The sequence below is a fragment of the Botryllus schlosseri genome, chromosome 13 (assembly GCF_051294905.1).
Source record: "Botryllus schlosseri isolate E-star chromosome 13, Bs_hap1, whole genome shotgun sequence".
NCBI classification, from domain to species: domain Eukaryota; kingdom Metazoa; phylum Chordata; class Ascidiacea; order Stolidobranchia; family Styelidae; genus Botryllus; species Botryllus schlosseri.
Window position 1 is genome coordinate 14,632,727 of NC_137248.1, and position 20,793 is coordinate 14,653,519.

At 39.5% G+C, this 20,793-nt stretch overlaps 3 protein-coding genes across 3 annotated transcripts in view; 1 reads left to right on the plus strand and 2 right to left on the minus strand.

Annotated features, from left to right (window-relative positions):
* LOC145453226 (uncharacterized) overlaps nt 1-20,793 on the plus strand; it is a 555,138-nt gene that overhangs the window by 201,962 nt on the left and 332,383 nt on the right. The gene's annotated exons all lie outside the window — the stretch shown is intronic.
* LOC145453237 (uncharacterized) overlaps nt 1-20,793 on the minus strand; it is a 348,886-nt gene that overhangs the window by 38,056 nt on the left and 290,037 nt on the right. The gene's annotated exons all lie outside the window — the stretch shown is intronic.
* LOC145453260 (uncharacterized) overlaps nt 1-20,793 on the minus strand; it is a 96,582-nt gene that overhangs the window by 26,485 nt on the left and 49,304 nt on the right. The gene's annotated exons all lie outside the window — the stretch shown is intronic.

Sequence of the window (20,793 nt, forward strand, 5' to 3'; positions counted from 1 at the left end):
AAAGCGTTCGTAACACTACAACTTCCACTGACGAAATTACGAGGGACAGATGAAGATATCATAACCCGGGGAAAATTGTTAAATCGGACTCTACTGGGATTATATATTCCACTAGAACAAGATGACTACAACAGTGGATATTCCCAACCTTGTTGATATATAAACAAATGCACTTTATCTAGTTTCAATAAACAACAAATGATGGAATTGATCCACCCATTCGCGTGTATTGTGAGTGGTCCTTCGAGAAGTGGGAAGACTACTTTTGTTGCAAAGCTGATCAGGCATGCGACATCCATGATTAAACCAAGTGTATCCAGGGTCGTGTATTGTTACAATAATTACCAGGAGGTTTTCAAGACCATGCATAATGTAGAATTCCACGCGGGTCTAGATATTTTAGAAGAGTTGAAGGTTTGCTCTGAAGACACCTTGATTATAGTGGATGATTTCATGACTGAGACAGCGAAAATTGCAGACTACTTTACAAGATTTTCTCATCATTCAGCCAAGTCAATTTGCTATATCACACAGAACCTGTATCACAAGGGTAAAGGAGCACGTGACTTGAGTCTCTCAAGCTCGTATATGGTGATTTTCAAGAATCCGCGCGACCAACAGCAGATCAGTTTTCTTGGTCGACAAATGTACCCAAACTCTAGATTTTTAACAGAGGCTTATCGTGACGCTGCTAGACGACCTCATGGTTATTTATTTCTTGATGTCACGCAAGAAGCGCCTGAAAATCGACGAGTTATGACCAATATATTTCCTGGTGAAACCATGGTGGTTTATAGCCCGCTGGTATAAATAGTCAAGCACAGAGACGACTTTTAACTCAAAATGACGAAGGTGCCAGCTCGGACACGGCGACATATACCCACACTAGAGTTCCTACATAAAAGTAAACCCGAGATACGCAAGCAAATTATATCGGGGGCCAGCAAAGAATTGATCGAGTGTATATGTGATTGTACAAAGAACATTTTAAACGGCAACATCCCTCTTTCAAAGTATAAAAGAAAGCGACTATCAGCTCATAAATGTAGTTTACGTCGACTTGTCAGGAAAGACATCCCTATTCGACATAAAAAACGTATGGTTAACCAGAGTGGTGGTATGTTTATGACTCTATTATCAAGCATCCTACCCGTCGTCACTGGTTTACTCGGTAATCTTTTCAAAAAATGACTTCTTTTAAAAAAATCTTCATAAATCCGATCAACGAGGTTGAAGTTCAGAAATTGAATTTGGATATCGACAAATGTATGAGCGACATATTACAGATGAACATACCCCAAGAACGAAAATTAGCCTTATATAACGACGCACTAAATCGTTATCAAACAAAACACGACACATTGAATCAACCGATGAAAACCGATATATCAGAACAAAGGAATCTATTTTCGGCTAGTGAGTTGGACGCGCTGCGACGCCTGATCAAGGGTGAACCATCAAGGATTCCTAAACCCCACTCACCGAGTAGCCAACGAAGCAAAGTAAAGACTCAACATGCCAAGACGAAAAGCGGTCGTACACCCAAGACCCCGAGACGATACGGATGGGAGCCATACTAAGTATTTCACGCCAGGGCTACCCGGTAGTTATCGCGGTGCATACGTATTCTCTAGAGGGCGGAATAGAGCCAAAGTCAAGGAGTTTCTTTCGAGCAAGGACGCGTACACAAAACATTTTCCCTATCGAAAGAAATTTAAGAGACCTAGAGTGATTACGTCCGGTCTCGGTGTTCAGTATCAAACCGATCTCATGCATATGCAAAATCTTTCAAAAGAAAACGATAATTTTAAATATGTGTTGGTGACGATCGATTGTTTCAGCCGATTTTTATATCTGTATCCACTCAAAAACAAAACCTCGCAAGGTATTATTCGCGGATTCAAGGAAATATTTAAGGATCGTATACCTCATGTTATTCAAAGTGATCAAGGTTCTGAGTTTACTAATCGTGCGTTTCAGACTTTCTTAAAAGAGAACAATGTGCGACATTTTCATACAAATAGTGAACTGAAAGCATCGATATGCGAGCGTGTTATTCGTACTGTGAAGCAAGTGTTATACCGTTATTTCACGCATAATAAGACTTTGAATTATGTCAGTGTCCTGTCTGAGATATGCCGGGGGTATAACACTACTTTTCACGTGGCTATAGGGTGTCCTCCAGCAGATGTTAATTATTCGAATCAAGAACAAATTTTCCATAGGTTATACGGTGACATGACCCCTAAAAAACCCAAACTAACTATCGGCACACCCGTCAGGATTTCGAAATCACGTGGTAATTTTGTAAAAAGTGCCTTGGCGAGTTGGACCGAAGAAATCTTTTTCGTATCTCAATGTCGTAAAGGTGACCCTCCTACTTATCAATTGAAAGACTACCACGGTGAAGTTATAGACGGTCGCTTTCAGCGTGAAGAGTTACAACCAATAACTAAAAATAATAATATTTACAATATCGAAAAAATCCTGTCTACTCGCAAGAAAGGAAAGAAAACGCAATATCTTGTAAAATGGTTGGGTTATCCGTCTAAATTTAATTCTTGGGTCTCAGATTTGTATAAATAGACACCGAGAATGTTGTTCAACCAAACTATGGATTCTGATTCCGTCTCATCTCGCATGGGTCAAGTCTCGAACAGTCTGAAAAACCAGATTGTGTTTATTGCACAGATTTGTATGTTAGTGTGTGTAATCGTGTTTTCATTATATCAAATTTCTGTCGGGGTGGATCGTGAGATATATTTAACGCTACTGTCTTCTTCACTTGGGTATTTATTACCGAATCCATCACCTCATCGTATATGTTGAAAGAAACAATAAAATGTTGTTGACTCTACCTTCGAATGCGAGTTTGGATAAATTTCCGAATACTAGCACAGATTTTCAAACGGAACTTTACAAAGAATTAGAAATGAGTCGCCATGAGCTGGGATTATGTGAGCTAACCTTCCCCAATGATTTTCAACCGCGAATTGAAGTGACAGCGAAAAGTATAGGTTTTGGATTTGTCGATGCAAATGGATACACCGAACGGTATTATATTCCCGAAGGCTCGTATTACAGCATCGGTGAAATGTTAGAATCGTACGAGAAATATTACATGGGGGACATTTTCGTTTTACAAGGATTCGGAGACTTTAGAATCACATTCAGAAGATTAGTCACGAGTAAAAAAAGATACAAGCGGGGTGTACCCATAAATACCGATACAGCAGACTCTAGCGCTAAACACATACCCCGTACCACGCATGATTCACCCGAACCTTACGGATTGATACCACTTGGTTCTGTGTTGGATACAATAACATTTAGACGCGTTGTATCTCGTCGCCGCGGAGTGGTAGAATTTATCTTTACACCCGCGATAAAGTTGGAACGGATTGATAAGGTTTATGTGTATTGTGATCTGATACAACCAAGACCGCACGGTAACAAGCTGCAACAACTTTTACGAGTGGTTACTGTAACCGCTAAACCGAATGAAAACCAAATCAACATATTCCCAAAACCATACTTCTTTGCTTTAGCGAGAAACAATTTTAGAACGATACGAATTTATCTACGTGATGCAGCTGGCAACCCTATTAAATTTCGAAAAGCACCAGTGACAGTAACCCTACGCTTCCGTCGTAGAGCTGTTGATTCAATATGAGTTACATCACGTTGTCTAGCACCAAAGGTGAATTCTCGGTGGTGTTACCGAATGAAATTATTTGTAATGAGCTTGCGTTGGTGGATATGAGTTTTGTCAGTGAATCTCTTGATCGAATTATAATCAATCGTGATCAAGCACTCTGGGAGCTACATAATGAGAAAGATCGAATAGTAGAAGCGTACCTAACACCACTTGGGAATTATGCAAACAACCTCGAGTTGACGCGAAGAATATTATCTGAAAGTTTCAAACACTGTTTCACCGAAAGAATCAACGATGAACTTTTCCGAATTCGTTACCCGAAACGTATCACACTCCACCCCACGGATATATTCACGAATTATTTCAGTGTAGTTGATCAAGTGTCGACGCCCGTATGTAATGTCACGTCGATCAAACCTAAACCAACTCAACCCCACCTCAGATATTTTTTTGTGTATGTCAATGTACTACGACATCATCCGGTGGGTGATTACATGAGTCAATTGCTTCGTGTGATCCAAGTAAATAACGAGACGTGTATGAGACAAGAAGTTGTATATGAAAAACCGTTTTATTTCCCAGTGTCGATTAACCACATCCGTGATATAAAAATCACTATCCGGGACCAATACGGTCAGTTAGTACATGATATAGAGACCACATTGACACTCCACGCACGATGAAAATAGTGACGTTAACCACCTCTATGCTTGGTGCTGATTTTGAACACAGACTACTCACCATCAATAACATCCCGACGAGATATTGTGAATTAGCCCTCATGGAGATCGATTTCACTTTAACCGAACCGGCGATTGGTCAATATTTGTTTGTGTATTGCGATATTATTCACCCTCACTTACTTGGAGATACGTTAGCGCGTTTATTACGAGTTATACCGCTGACACCTGGTGATGTCACGCATAATTGGGTAGCGACAAATCCGTATTATTTCTCTGTTTCAAAAGATGTTGTAGATTCTGTATGTCTTTACCTCAGGGATGAGTTTGGGGAACCTATAAATATAATAAGTCGTTCATTGCAAGCTACATTTAACATTAGAAAGCGATTATGAAAGTTGTTTTCACGTGTGATCATCATTCTGTCCATCGTCATTATAACCAGACAGGCGATGGTTATGGATATTTTAGCGGCGGAGTTCAAGCCGGTTCCGGTATTGGGAGTTTGTTTAAATCACTCGGTCGTTTAGTGACACCTATTGCGAAATACGCCGGTGGTCAATTGTTACGGACTGGAGGTGAAATAGCGAGAGATCTATTACGGGGTAACTCGATCAAGTCTAGTGTTGTCAAGAGAAGTAAACAAGCTGGCGGTCGAGTGATTGATAAAATTTTAACCCCAAAAGCTATAAAAAGGAAAAAAACAAAGTCAAAGAACACTTCATCCAAACGTCGTCGTAAACAACAGGATATATTCGACTAAGAACTATGTTGATGCACGCGGGTTCCCGAGAATGTCATAACTCCGGATTAAACATATTTAGTATACCCCACACGCAAACCAGTATTGAGGAATCGCAATATGTCGTCGTCAAACCCCATAGTTTAGGTAATGTCATGGAAGTACAATTACCAAGGACGGATCGATATATGGATCTACAAAACACGTTCTTGAGGTTACGTTTGAAGCTCACTAAACGCGATGGAACTGATTTAGCAAACGATACACAAGTGGGCCTGGTCAATAACATGTTGGATTCTCTTTTCAAACAAATCGATGTAACTATTTCAAATGAGGTTATCACAAATTCGGATAATTGTCATGCGTACAAAGCTTATATCTCTCGGTTGTTGAATGATACACATGGTGCCTCGGAGAGTTTTGTGCAAGGACAGGGTTTTTATAAAGATGTCGCTGGATCTATGGATGTTCTTGGTGCAGCGAATACTGGATATGTTAAACGAAAAGACCTTACAAAAAACAGCACTCCGTTAGAGTTGATCGGAAAAATTCGAATGGGTCTTTTTGAACAGTCTAGATGTATGTTGGATAATGTCGACATGAAATTAAAATTTACACGTAACGAAGATAATTTCTGTCTGCTTGGTGATGCGGAAGATGTACAAATTGTTTTACTCGAAATGGAGGTGTATGTCAAACAGATGAAGATCGCTGAAAGTGTAAGCTTAGCACACAAGTCTGTATTACAGAAGAATACTGCTAAGTACCCCTGGATACGCTTACAAATGTCGACTCATACATTCGCCGCGGGCTTGTCGAAAATTGATAGAGAGTTAGTTAGCGGCACCATGCCAAAGAAGATCGTAATTGGTTTAGTCGAGACCACGACATTTAATGGTGTTCGAGCCAAAAATCCGTTCAACTTTAAACACTTTGATGTTCAAAATCTTTCTTTAAGTGTGGATGGGCGTCAAATTAACGGACGGGAATTTCATTTCGATTTTGATAAACACGGCGGACTGGAAGGTTATATGACACTATTCTCCCAGACAGGTCGCTGGGAATCCGAGGCACCTTTAAATATTTCACGCAAAGATTATGTCAACGGATACACTCTTTTTGTGTTTGATTTGACACCCGATAATAGTTTGGGATGTTATCAACTTCATAAGACAGGAACTGTGCATCTGGTTTTGACTACGTCGAAGCCTTTACCAACCTCCGTAACCTTGTTATGTTTGAAGGAGTTTCAACATCTTCTACAGCTGAATCAAAAAAGACAAGTCGTCGAAATATGAATACGTCTGAGATCGATGATATTCTCTATAACCACCCTGACACACAAAGTCTATATCTAGGAACTTATCCAGTAGATCAGTTACCGAAGAAACCAACTAGCGGAAAATTCGCTATCACCATTAATTACGACGAATCGAGTTTGCCTGGATCTCACTGGGTGTCTATATACAGAGATGACGATACTCATTTTCATGATTCGCTAGGCTTCGGACCACTAAAACCTCAGATAATCGAATTCCTGGAGCCGGATGAATTTTCAGTGACTGGGAAACAGTTACAGAGTAAAACTTCAGATGTGTGTGGAGATCATGCTATCGCATTCTTGATAAAAAGAGCTCAAGGGTTTTCAACCGAGGAATACTTGGATAATTTTGGCGATGATAAAAAAGTGAATGATACGATTGTACGTGTATTTGTGAAGAGTTTGATTTCAGAGTAATAAACGAATGTGTAAATGTGTATACTTGTGATTCTTGTTGTGGATGTGAACAGCAGACTATTCTGTAGGTGCGAAACAGCGAATAATCCGAAAGTAATATTCAGGTAGCAATCAATAGCGAAAGAGAACACGATCGGTCATTTGACACGACTAAACTACATCATATATCATAATTTACGATCAAACTATTTCACACTGATCGTTCTAGTGTAATAATCGATAGTAGCACACAACTGTACGGAAACAATTCAGCGCGCAGGTCATTCGAAATATAGGTCGCACTGCTTAATCCTCGCAACAAGCCACGTTTCCGTCCGCGCGGTTATTGTTGGTGACTCGTACATATTCAACACCACGCGAGAGATGTCTATACTCGAAAGTACGAATCATCACCGCATCCATAAGAATAACGATATATCATTGTCGTACTCGCCGTAATTTGGAATATACACATTACCTAAGGACCAATCACATGACTATTTACTTGATACATATTCAACACGAAGTACGACATACCAACAACGAAGCCGCGTGCGAGCTATCCTACGCTGAAAAGGGTTACCGTGCGACCACAAGACACAATAGCCGCATGCCGCCGCCGCCATAAGACAAAAGAGCCGCTCGCCACCCCGCCATAAGAAATAAGTGCCGCTCACCACCCCCGCCATAAGAAATAAATACCGCTCACCACCCCCGGTTTTCCAGCCGCTCACGACCCCCGCCGTAAGAAATATGTGCCGCTCACCACCCCCGCCATAAGACGCAATAGCCGCTCACCACCCCCGCCATAAGAAATAAGAGCCGCTCACCACCCCCGGTTTCCCAGCCGCTCACCACCCCGCCCATAAGAACCCCTGCCACCCCCAGAGCGATCTATACTACTACTAGTGTCATCCTTTCCCGATTCCAAAATATTGTAGCCCTACCAGGACGATATTTTTAAATTATAATTCCTGATCCCCCGGCATCTAGTACAGCCCGCTTTCCTTCAAGGCTTTCGTCAGACACACTTCTAAAGATCAGATATCGACGAGGAGCATAAGTAAACTGACATAGATAGGCTCGTCATCGTCGCCAACCGTGTCGCACAAAAAGCCTGGAACGAAATCGAGCCGTGCCGTAAGTTGGCATACTAGGAATCTAAATAACAAATATCAGCCTTATTAGCACCCCAACCCGTAGCTCAGCAGTGTCCGCCAGTCCACGAAGACTAGAATGCAGCCGATAACCGCGAAAAAAGTCACCGAATATATGAAACTACGATCATTGTCTTTTACAATAGCATAAAAGGGGGCTCATCTGATATGAGTTGCCATCACAATATTCATAATAATGACATTGCCTGTCTGGTTCGGTGACGTTTCTCGACCAGGGTGACGATTCGACTGCTTCGGGTAGGGGTGGGAATCTTCTCAAGGCGGTAGGCATGATATAGAAAAATAATTGATTGATCCGGTCAAAATGCTCGTGAGTGGAACAAAAGTGAAAATAGCACATAAAAAAACTCCCGTTAGTTCGGCCAATTTTCCGCTTAATTCGGAGATGAGTGCGGCATCGTTATCGTTCTTATGACATATTAAAATAAACAGAACTTCGTTTGTTTTACAGAAGATAAATGATTATGGTAAAACAATAACGATCCAGGCAGTGGCAATGGATGATGATGACTCATAAGGCCGTGTCTGCTTCGGAGTCACTTTTATATAGGTCTAGGCGAGGGGCGGGCAACTTCTCCAGTCGGTGGGCCGGATATAGGAAAATTAAGTACCTGGCGGGCCGGATTGATGAATCAATACATTATTTGCCCATTTATTCACATAGGCCTAAACATGGAATATATTGTATTTAGAATGTATTTGAACGAAGCAATATTATTTCAAAGCAATTTCTCGCCGATAATGACGTAGAGAATGTTGATATGAGAACAGCATTGTAATACAGCAGCGGTTCTCAATTTTTTTTAAATACGCCGCCCTTTTTGATAGTGAAAATTTCCGCGCCCCCTTATCGTGATATCACAAATATTAAAGATGTGAATCGGAATGCTAGCCATCCCAACGGATAGTTTGATGGCGTTTAAAGGTTATGTATGGCTATTGATGAGAGAAGTTTCAGATATGAAATTCGAACAATAGTTAGAGTAAACACCGTGAGCGTGAGGTAAATCGCGCGAAGAGCGAAATTTTTTTCAGTTAACTGTGACTTCGCACACCCCTTGTCTGACAAAATGTTATTGGACCGAGCCCTTTTGAGATGTTGATTTTAGGTTGTGGGGCATGAAGACTAGGAATAGACATCATAAGTGGGGAATGAAGAAGAAAACGGTCGGAACCACTACACTAGATTCCATAACATGTTCTCCTTTTATTGTTATCTTGTGGTGTTTAGATACAGCTGTCTAATAACCTCTTGCATGACGTTATAACGATGCATGTTGGGCAAGAACAATGCGACAGCACATAAAAATATGGCTAACATTTTTGCTCGTCTGGGGTCAATTTGACCCCACCTGAGCAGTCTATACTCACTATACCTGCAAAATCTGACCCATGCGCAATCAATAGCTCATTGCGGCGAGGTATTGGCGATAATCAGCTAATGCTTTATTCCAAATGATAGTGTATAACACCATTTAGGATTACATTTCTGGCAAGAACAATCCGACCGCACATAAAAATATGGCTCCCATTGTTGCTGGTCTGGGGTCAATTTGACCCCAACCTGAGCAGTCTAGGGTTATGCAAGCAACCAATGAAATTGATATGCTTGTCTGATGTAAAAAATCTAGCAGGCGTACGGGGTCTATCAATCTTGACTTGATAAGTTTATTGTGCCATAAAAACCAAATCCATGCGATTGGGGCGTTGGCTACTGCTGCAAAACCTGTTAATGGGGTGATATCGGTAGCAAGCATAGAAACCAATTTTACACTCTGCTCAATATCAATGTAGCAATACTCAGACGCCGAGTACATTGTCCGGTCTGGCCTATACCGTAAAGGCTTATATTCCCTTGCAATTCCTCGTCGAAATTGTTGGCAAGGCGATGGAAGATATTGATTTTATTGGATCATTACATAATTTGATTGCCCTAGTTGATATATGTGGCGACGTTCAAAACGTCAATATGTACTTCAGCATTGTGGCATTACGTAGCCCGAGTCGTCGCTAGGTACCGTGTACATTTATATATGCTATTATCATTTCACTGAAATGTAGGGTTGCAATTAGCAATATGACGTCACGTGACGTCATGAGGTTCACGTTCGCATTCACACAAAACCTTTCAAAAAGTTCCACGTTCACACGTACCTGAACCTTTCTGAGGTTCACACTATCCCCACAATTTAGTAAATATTTTCACCTGAGTAGAAGAGACAATCACTCCTATTCCAAAACAGAGGCAACAGCATAGCGTGGTAAAAATGGACAACACAAGTAATTCGGCACTGGGTTGTCGTCAACCTGAATGAAATATAAATTGCTCCATATTTGAAAATGTTTATAGCCGTACAGTCGGATCAATAGCAGGTGCATAAGCGTTGTTTTCACGAACTCATGATAAGGGTTTGGAACAGTTTCGTAATCGTCAGATTTTTAAATTTTCATCCGCTAAGGACATACGCAATGTATCGAAATAAACGTTAGGGTTGACCGAACTCATTGGCCGCTAATGGATATTTGCTTTCCCAATGCATACAGAGTCGTCACTTAGCCAATTTTAATTTTAACTTGTAAGAATTAATCTACAATCGATATAACCGATATATTTTAGGCAAATCAGATACCATCTACATGGCTTACCCAGGGGGCAAAAGGCGACCACGAACCCTCGGAATTCCTGACTTCTGTATTGAGATGTCATTCATGTATTCTCGATATACGTCTATATACAATGCTTATTATGGTATTAAGCATACAGCATATAGATCGAATCGGAAAATTATGTTGCCACTTCGAATAGCGGATACAGCGAAGTTATAAATCAACAGAACGGTGTGAATGGGAGCAGAATCTGATTTTGTTATATTATGTTATATATTTGAATAGATAAATGAAGCAGTGCAGTTTTCTTATTGTTTTGCAAGATATGGACACAGAGACAGGGTTAACGAACAAGCGTCCTAAATTCAACTGATATACGATACGGGGGACCCGTGTGGTGAACCCAAATGAAGATGCTCTTACCGCAGTTCTATGCACATTTATCTACACCAGGGCGTTAAACATATAGCCCCCGCGCCGTATCCGGCCCGCGACGTGATTCTGATGAATGGCTGTATTATCCAGTTCATTTCTTACAATTGTTCACATTTTTAGTACAGAAGACTTTCATTAAATGATCTCCAAAGACATGAAATGTCGAGAATATGTTCATTGCTCTTAGGCTACATTATAACCACCCAGCAGTGCTGGTCTTGTGGTTACACTGCAATCACCATCAGCAACAAGTCGCTACCCCTGGCACCCAATTACGAGAAGGGAAAAAATGCACTGAGAGTTTACAAATTTTATGGAAAAATGGACCCAATTTATTCGCTGAAGTGAAAACGTTAGTTAGAAACCGGTATATGCAGGTTGCATGTGGAATATAATCATTTTACAACAATATAATTGATATATCTGTGGTCCAACTACTTTTATGACTTAACAGCTCCTAGGTCTCCAGAGTTACCCTAATCGCGATATAATAATTATGAACAAAATTTCAACGTCAGCGTTGACGGTTAAATCGCTTGTATTGCTCCCACTGCATACATAACTATATTGTTAGATTACGACTAAAACAAAGCAATCATAGCAGTGTGACAACGTAAATCGTTGATAAATCCGCTATTTTAGTAGTTTATATAACTATTCAACCGGCCAATCATCGAATAAATTAGTTGATAGAATATACCCTATGGTGCAAGTTATACCGTAATATATTATTATGATAATCGAGTATTCGCGCGAAAAACAAGGGCATTGATTTTGAGGTAACATTTTCGTATCATTTGACTGGTCCGGCCCGCGAGTGCCCTGAAGGTGGGCATCCGGCCCCTCGATGCAAGTTGAGTTTGACACCCCTGATCTACAAAATTGTATCATCCATATGATTATTCGTTTATTGGATTATACTCACTCAAATTCAATAGTATTTTTTTCCATGACATGTAGGTGAAGGAATGTTGTATTTAGGAAATAAGGATCGAGAGCAGGGGTATGCAAGTTAAAATTAAGATTCCTTATCGCACGACGGAAGAAATATCTATTCACTTATATTTTAGTCTAGATTGAATATGGTTCGATTCAAAAATATATATGATATTTGCAGTATAGGCCTATGTCGCGGAGCAATGTCGTTGAAATTCCCTGTCGGGACACTAAGTTTAAAATGCCCAATGTCGGTACATGAAGGGATCCTGACCATGCATTGTAGATCATGCTGAATCCTCGGTTGATTCTCAACAACAAAATGCTGATAACTTGGCATTTGTAGCACTGACGCCTGGTTTGGATCTGTCAAGTGTTGGCATTGCGGCGAAAAGGAAGGGTGAGTTGCAGAGCCGACCCGCTGTTTCTGCGTCATCACCGCTTGATCATTCATGTTAGAATCCATGCATAGAAGCAACAGAGCCTTCTCTACGTTTGGGATCACTGGACAATGTACAGGTGTCAATGGTGTTAAGAAATAAGTCAGGAATGCGCATGATAACTATATAACATTAGGATAAATTTTAGACAAATATTTAGCAATACGTAAATCGTCCTAGACCGAATGTGATAGTATTGGCCACATCGGTTATTTACCGGCGTAGTACTGCTAGCGACAAAAACACGCATTCATTTTTAGGCACAAAGTTTGGTTTGGACCGAGATACTGGACCCATAGCCTGTTGGCGTAGCAAATGAACCAGAAAAATAACCAAATCATTACCGTCTAGTATTCATACTTAAAAACTTGAATTCCTTTCGTATACACTATGCTGCGTTGTGCGAATCGACGTATCTATGCTATTTTCGCGAGTTATACAGAGGGGAAAATAATTTAGGCAATACATGTTGGCCACTTATAATCCATATTATCAAATTTCTTCAAGCATTCAGGACATCACGTGTGTCCACGCCGAAACATAACCATTCTTGATTGAAGACTGCCTTAGCACTAAAAAATCCGCAAGCTCACAGCTTCATATATGCTGCGACGTGTATGCACAATGCAGATTGCACATTGCACAATACACATAAAACTACGCACACGCTTGAAATCTGGCCAGGATATCTCCCGAATTGCGCGATGAATGACGATTGAAAATGTTTACTATCTATTTCCAACCTTCGCGTTGTGCTTTCGAAACAGGGTGACACCTCCAATGATGTGTCATACTCACTTTCGTACATACAAGTTGGCCATTACAGACTAAGCTATATTAATCCAAAAGTTACGAAGGGAAGCGCTGGCCGTCTTTCGAGCAACCGTGGGCTAGATGATGAAGAATAATATGGAGCGCAATGTCATGCAATACATATGTTGTGTAGACGACAAACAATATTGCCCAAATCAAATCCGTAAGACACAGCAAGGAATGAAAGAACAAATGCAACTTTGAAGCTATTATTACGTACTTTGAAAGAAAAAAAGTATTTTCACACTTATGTCGGTGACAACTTTGAGTTTGGCGTGTTCTATTTTTATTTGAGTCGGACTACATTTACGTTGCTTGCACTACACCGCAGAACAATATGAGTAAGATATTCCTCATAAGAGCTGATGACATAGGTTACACTTGTAGAGTATTTATTAGGGATGGTGCACTGTAAAAATTATTGTTGTAAATTTACAGCAAAAAGCCTGGTGACTTCCAATACAACCTTACAACCATAAGCTTGTAAACTCGTTACAGCCTTACAACCATAAGCTTGCAAACTCATTACAACAATAAGCTTGCAAACTCATTACAACCTTACAACCATAAGCCTGTAAGCTCACTACAGGCACAAGCTTGTAACTCTCTCTCTTTCTCATACCTAATCTTGTACCTGTACTGGCATTACTCATCAGTACAAATAGCCTAATGCATATATGGTGGACATGATTGCTCACAAATCAGAAGCGCGCATTTATTTACACAGCAACACGTCAGCGCAATATATCCACCAGGCATATTCCATAACTATGCAAGCAGTTTCTTTCATCAGCTCTTTTTTGGCAGGGTAAGATGAAATTGATTTCGGTGATAAGGATGTTACAGTTTATAGATCACGTCAAGCTTTTTCCATTCTTCATAGATTCTCCGATCTGAAATTTCAAATTGGTCATATAAATAGAGATTCTTTTAGAAAAGTGTTTTTAAAGTGGGCTGCAGTCCCACCTGGGGCCTTTACAACTCTGAAGGGGGCGCTAGCTTTTAATTTGGTGATTGGGGGGGGGTGGCTGAGAGCAGGGAGCGACATAAACTATGGATCACTGTTTGGGAAAATACGTAAATTAATACGAACCAAAGGATGATTTATAAATATATGGTCACCTCAGTAGTAGTATAGTAGATCGGTCGTGACGCGCCATAGGGTTCTTATGGGCCCGCTGGTGACTCGCCGCGAAACTCGTGTTGGTGATTCGCCCTTTTCGACCCCCCCTATCGCTGGTGAGTCGCCATGTGTTCTTATGGGTGCGGTCATGATTCGCCCTTTCAGGTATAGGCTGCGTCGGTGACTCGCCGCGAAAACTCGTGTTGGTAAATCAGTGAACGGGGTCGAAATATCGATGTAATACCGCGGACTCAGAGTCATGACAATGTGACTTATTGGTATGACATTGTTATCGGGTGTGATGACATTCGATCTACATCAAAACTACCGGCTATGATAATGTCTGTGGATCGAAGGCTTACTCCCCGATGTTTGTATACCAACACATTGCATGCAATGTCACACACCTCCATTTACGCGAATACTGTTGTGGGCAAACAAGCGCGACGTATGTCTGGATGGTATTTTTTCGTGGAAACACAGGGTGTAACATGTTTACTTTGAATATTGTTCATTGGTTTATCGATTCAGAGTTGATATCCGGATCCGGTTACGTACTTTATCAGGGTTTCCGATTTCAAACTGAATGTCGAGACATAGGGGAGATGTGGTACCGATGGATCACTGGGACCGAAAATACTTTGAAAATTCTCTATGATAATTCCATGATTACACTCCGTGAATTTGTCTACCATTGCATGCTGGCAAAATCTTTCCTCACATCCAAAAAGATTCGACGTGCGCGAGCTATGGTGCCTCTCACAGATGATTTTTGTTTTGGGGGGTGTAAACTAAATTTAGATCGACATATACATTTTTATTTGTAACCTTCAAAACGAACAAACCAGCAATCATTTTTATTGTGAAGTGTAGGGCTTGTATCAGGCTATATAACGACACCTATTATTTTTCTCAGTACTTTCCTTGAGTGGACTTTTTTTCGATTCATGTATGAAATTCGCAGGGTGGGGACCGCTGATACAATAGCCAAATCATGCAAAATAATCAAGCATACTAATTATGAAACAAATGAAACGAGCCTAAGTACAGAAAATCTTTATGTAATAATTGCATATGGTGTTTTATCGCCATAACGAGGTATTTGGAAGTCACACTGTCGATTTTCGGGCAATATGTATGTACCCTCAAATTTATAAGTCCGAGCCTAAATCGAAACGTGATTTTATGACAACATTTGAGTTAATATATATTATATTTTTGGACAGTTGCGACCAAACATTCTTCTTTGACTTGCTGTAGCTTAGATTATAATACTGAGCAAGAAAAGTAGTCACATTTGAGTTTTTAGGGTAGATGTGTCATAGGTCCCGGGGTCGTGTGCCATTGGACCCACCGGGTGGGGACCGATGACACGTTCGAGCAACAAATTTTTAACTTCCATAAATTTATTTTGAAAAGATGGATATTCATGTATATGCGAGCGATAGGTAGAGCTTGTATCAAAGTGTCGAGCCAGCAAAAGATATGCTGTTTTCGGCTGAACATTTCGGGGCCAGAGATCATTTTCCAATTTTTGATCCATCGGTACCACATCTCCCCTACACTGACCAATAAAGACACAATATAGTAAACATGCAGGGGGGAAAACTCGACCTGGAGTTGTTATCACGATGGGTAACATAAATCCAACCGTTTTCCGAACACCGTTATCCACATACCAACCATCGTCGAGGAGGTGTTTTATTCAGACATTTTGACTCTGGAAAATCCAAAGCACGAACCCGGACATCACAGAACTATCGAAGCCTATTGTCCAATTTTCCGAAACATACATTTCTGTGTACAAGAGCATATTGTATGTGGTTAACCGATGATATTGATGTGATACGACTGATGGAGGTATACTCTGTAACCGGTAGTCCGTGTATATTTCCATCAGTGTTCGTTGTAATCTATTTCAAACTATCGGCAATACAACAAATACCAAATTGTCAGGTGTGTTTGTCAGATTTCAAAATGAAAATGGTTTTGTTACTCTAGGAAAAGCTAGATGACCAAGAGAAAATTTATTGTTACACTAGGTAAACGCCGGATCTCCAAAGGAAAATGATATTTTTACTAAGGTAAACGACGACCCGCCAAGTGAAAATGGTTTGTTGCTCAGGGAAAAATATATTTCCAAGTGAAAAAGGTTTGTTACCAAGAGAAAAAATATATTTCCAAGTGAAAAACGTTTGTTATCCACGACAAAAATAGATTTCCAAGTGAAAAAGGTTTGTTACCAAGAGAAAAAATATATTTCCAAGTGAAAAAGGTTTGTTACCAAGAGAAAAAATATATTTCCAAGTGAAAAAGGTTTGTTATCCAGGGCAAAAATATATTTCCAAGTGAAAAGGGGATTGTTACACTGGGTAAACGATAAATCTCCAAAGGACAATGGTATTTTAGTTAGGTAACGGTGGACCTCCAAGTGAAAATGATAATTTTACACAGGTAAACGTCAGTTGTCCAAACCAGAATGATACTTTTACTTGGTTAGGTATCTTGTGTTCAACGCTGGTAGTGTGATTGGTCTTGTTAAACGTAGTTACCGAGTTGTACAATTATGAAGGGGCGGAAAATGAAATTGATATTATGATCGTCAGAAGATTGTTGTATGTAGATTTGACAGTAACCCTATCATTCGCATATGACAAACACAATCATGGTCATTAACTAACTTGCTCGGTCTAGATCAATGCAAAAGAGATGGTTCGTTTTTTGAAACCGTAGCGAAGACCACATGCAAATCTATGCGATAGACTTCTATCTCCTTACAGTCAGTCGTGTCGTGTCCATTTTAACACGGGCCCACATGTATGACATGCACACACTAACACCGTAAACAGATGTCGATGATTTTGATTAATAAAAATATTTCTTGACTACATCGGAATGTCTATGTTGTAGAAAGTAAATACTTTTATGGTGTTGTGTGTTTAATGAAAGCGATTGGTTACAAGTATGTTTTGGCGGAATAAAATTTATTTTTCTGTATGTGACAGTTTGTGAGGAAATGAAAATAGATTCGTGGTTTTAATTGAATTGTGACTGTGTTGTTTTAATGTACGTTTCAACAGGTAGTCTCGACACTGAACAACAATTCGACCCACAAAACATATTCGTTGTATGATTTGTCACTGGTGTGTAAAGGGTTAGGAATATTTTGAATGATAATATCTACTAGCTGTTTTGTTGTGAGGGCGATCATGTGATGACTCAGCACTTTTCGTTAGCAAAGTAGATTGATCTATGTGAAAGATGTAAGGACCGTGGCTAGAAACAGATGTACTTTGTTGTTGGGGAACTGCTATGGCATTGACATAACCATCTGGAAGTGAGTATGCTTTTCTTTCACGAAAGTTTACGTGGTACCGTTGTAAATAAATTTGTGTTAACTAAACTCGGATGGATACTGCAATTGTGCTGGACTTACACATGGTATTCGCATACTGTACACATACAAACTTTTGTGTAAACAACTCTCTGATGTTTCTGTTAGTACTAGTTCTGTGTTGAACTATTTGATTATTAAGATACATGAACACCCATTCAGACAATAAAGTTATTGTGATATCGAAACAGTTTGAAAGCACCACCAATCATTGTACAGGTTTGTAGCGTGGGAATATTTTCATGTGTCATGAATATCTTTCGTAGACACTTAGTATGAAATGAGATGTGTGGAACAATAATTAGTGTCGTACAAAGTGTTGTGTTTGATTGCCTACTTTTTATCAATGTCTTTGTGATGTTAAAAGACGGCTGAGTTTTCATTTACATTAAGCGGAGAAACTCAAGTAATAAATTTTACTCGTTTGAAAATATCGATCAATGGAGTAACAGTATCAATATGAGAGGTACATTATTTTTTTTTTCGCGATATGTAACCAATCTTCTAAGCATAACTTGTCAAAAATTTATCGTGTCGTAGAAACACCGGTTGTTACGAATTCGAAAGAAATGTACTTCGATTATCACGATGCTGGAAATTAAGATCAATGCAGTATTTCGGAGATGGATGTGTATCGTTTGGTATGTTCCCCAATCACTAAATGTCGGTTAGTTAAACGATACATTTACAAGTTTACTGAAATCTTGATTTACAAATAACAGCTTGATGATGTAAAGCTCAACCACGCAAATGTGTTCATTGCAAAGTATTTGACACAAACAAAATATCGAATGGAGACCATCACATTGGTTTCATTTCGAGTGAGTGAAAATTGTTTTCTGTTGGTCAGGTAGGACACATTTGACAAACATCGTACACATTGTTTCTTCGTGATGGTAACGACTTTCAGCGACTTGGTTTCATGTCGGGAATTATTATTTGAGGGTTCGAGAATGATTTCAATCAATACTAGAAATGAACAACAACGCAAAACACGTTTAGCAAATAACAGTGTAGCAAGTACTTTTTTGATATTACGAGTGTTGGGTACTAGACACTTCTAGTTGACTTGGATGCATCTAACAAACATATCACAATTTACTTTTGCAATAATCAAAGTCTTAGAGTGTATAACCTCGCGATATTTTACATTTAGCACGCACAATGGGGGGTTACTGAAATGATTAAGAATTGATTGCTAGCTTCGAACGGTACTCGATACTCAAAGTGATATTTTCACACTCTGTAAAGTGCATATGTTTCAATTCTCTGTCACAAATTCCGATAATAAATCGTTGGATTCAATAGTAACGATATTGTGATATACTGATTCTACACTTAGTCGTTTCAATTACCCGTTGGGAATCGGGATAATAAAGCATTTTGTATCGAATGTTCAATGTATGAATACTGGAATTATTACATCTTTAGTGCTGTTTATCGCAAACGCTAGATTTTAATAATTGTACTGATTGTTGAATGTAATAATACCGATATTGTCGTTTCATCTTTAGTCTTGGTTACTGGAAATATTTTCTGATATCCGCGATACGCAGGGTGATTTTTATCGAGGTGGAGTAATTTTCCTATCAAGAACATTTCAGACACACATAGTTTTACAGCTTAATATGTTAATAACATTGGTACTGAAAAGTTTGTTGCTGTCATAACATTTACCACAACGCCGGGTCTAATTAACGCAAATAATTTAATAATCAAGTCATGATCAACTATAACATATGTCAAATCAATGTGTCAATCATTATGTTTACAGTATGATAACTTTGAATATAACACCATCGTTCGATTGTAAGAAATGAATTCTCAACTACGTTGGTCGGACTTTCAAATCTCGTATACTCAAACATATTATGTTAATCTCAAGTCGTCGACACTGAGAAGTAATTACTTTTGTCTTACAAAATATACCGAGTAGTAATTAGTTTGTCTTGCAGAATATACCGCGTAGTAATTCCTCTATCTTACAGAATAGTAACGACTTTTCAAGGTGAATAATAAAAGATGTGTAGGGATATGAATACAACCAAGCTTGTTATGGATTTTAGGTTTAAGTGATTGTATGGATTCGTGTATGTTTGGCTGTTTTTCATACTGATACTGTTTGAGTTGGTCGGGTAAGTTACAAACGGATTTACTTGACGATGTTTTCGTGGTTGACTCTTTGAATATGGTAAGATGGTGAGATGTCGAGACGTAATACTATTTCCGTACACTCAATTACAACAAAACATAATCAGCATTCAAATAATCCGTAAGCTATAAGTGGATTTAAAACTTGATGCTGTTTTGTGGTTAACTCAAGTCAGTGGTCGTGTTTGTGTTGATTTCAGGAATGATCATGACGAGTTGGCCGGGTAAATTAGGTAATGTGGTAGTAACTATGACCGTACAGAGTTGCTGACATTCCAATATCTTTTGCGCTGTAATATACGGATTCACTTGTGATCATTTAATTCTCAGTTATTGTTCAGACATTCAAATCTCGTATACTCAAAATATAATCCCACTTTATCAAACGATATGACATCGAACAGCGTCAACACTATGCAAGTCGGAGCAACTTCAAATTTTCACGTCGGCGTCAAATTCGTCTCATCACCCAAAAGAGGTGGCGTTAGCCAATATCTCAAAGGTATATTCATCGACGGCAATAACGAAGAGATATCTTTCACGTGTTTCAATCGTGATTTGTTCGGGGTCATTGAGAAAGCATTCTCCAAACGAAAAAAACTCATGTTCAAATCCGGTTGGATCCAAATTGACAAGTTTACTGGAAAACCTGCTGTATTACTGGGACGGGCTTCGTCAGTAACTCTGCATGGAAAATCGAGACATACAGCTGAAGAATACCCATTATTGACCTGTGAATCGGTATACGGAAATAAAGATGAATACGTCTCGATCGCCGCTACTTGTGTTTCTCGAGAGGAGAAGATGATCAATTCTGGTGCCGGAAAGGAGTTGAAATTATACAGTTTTACATTGAAGGATGATACTGGCGAGGTGGTTTTGGATCAATGGAACAAAGCCTCGCTCGTACCCGGGAAGA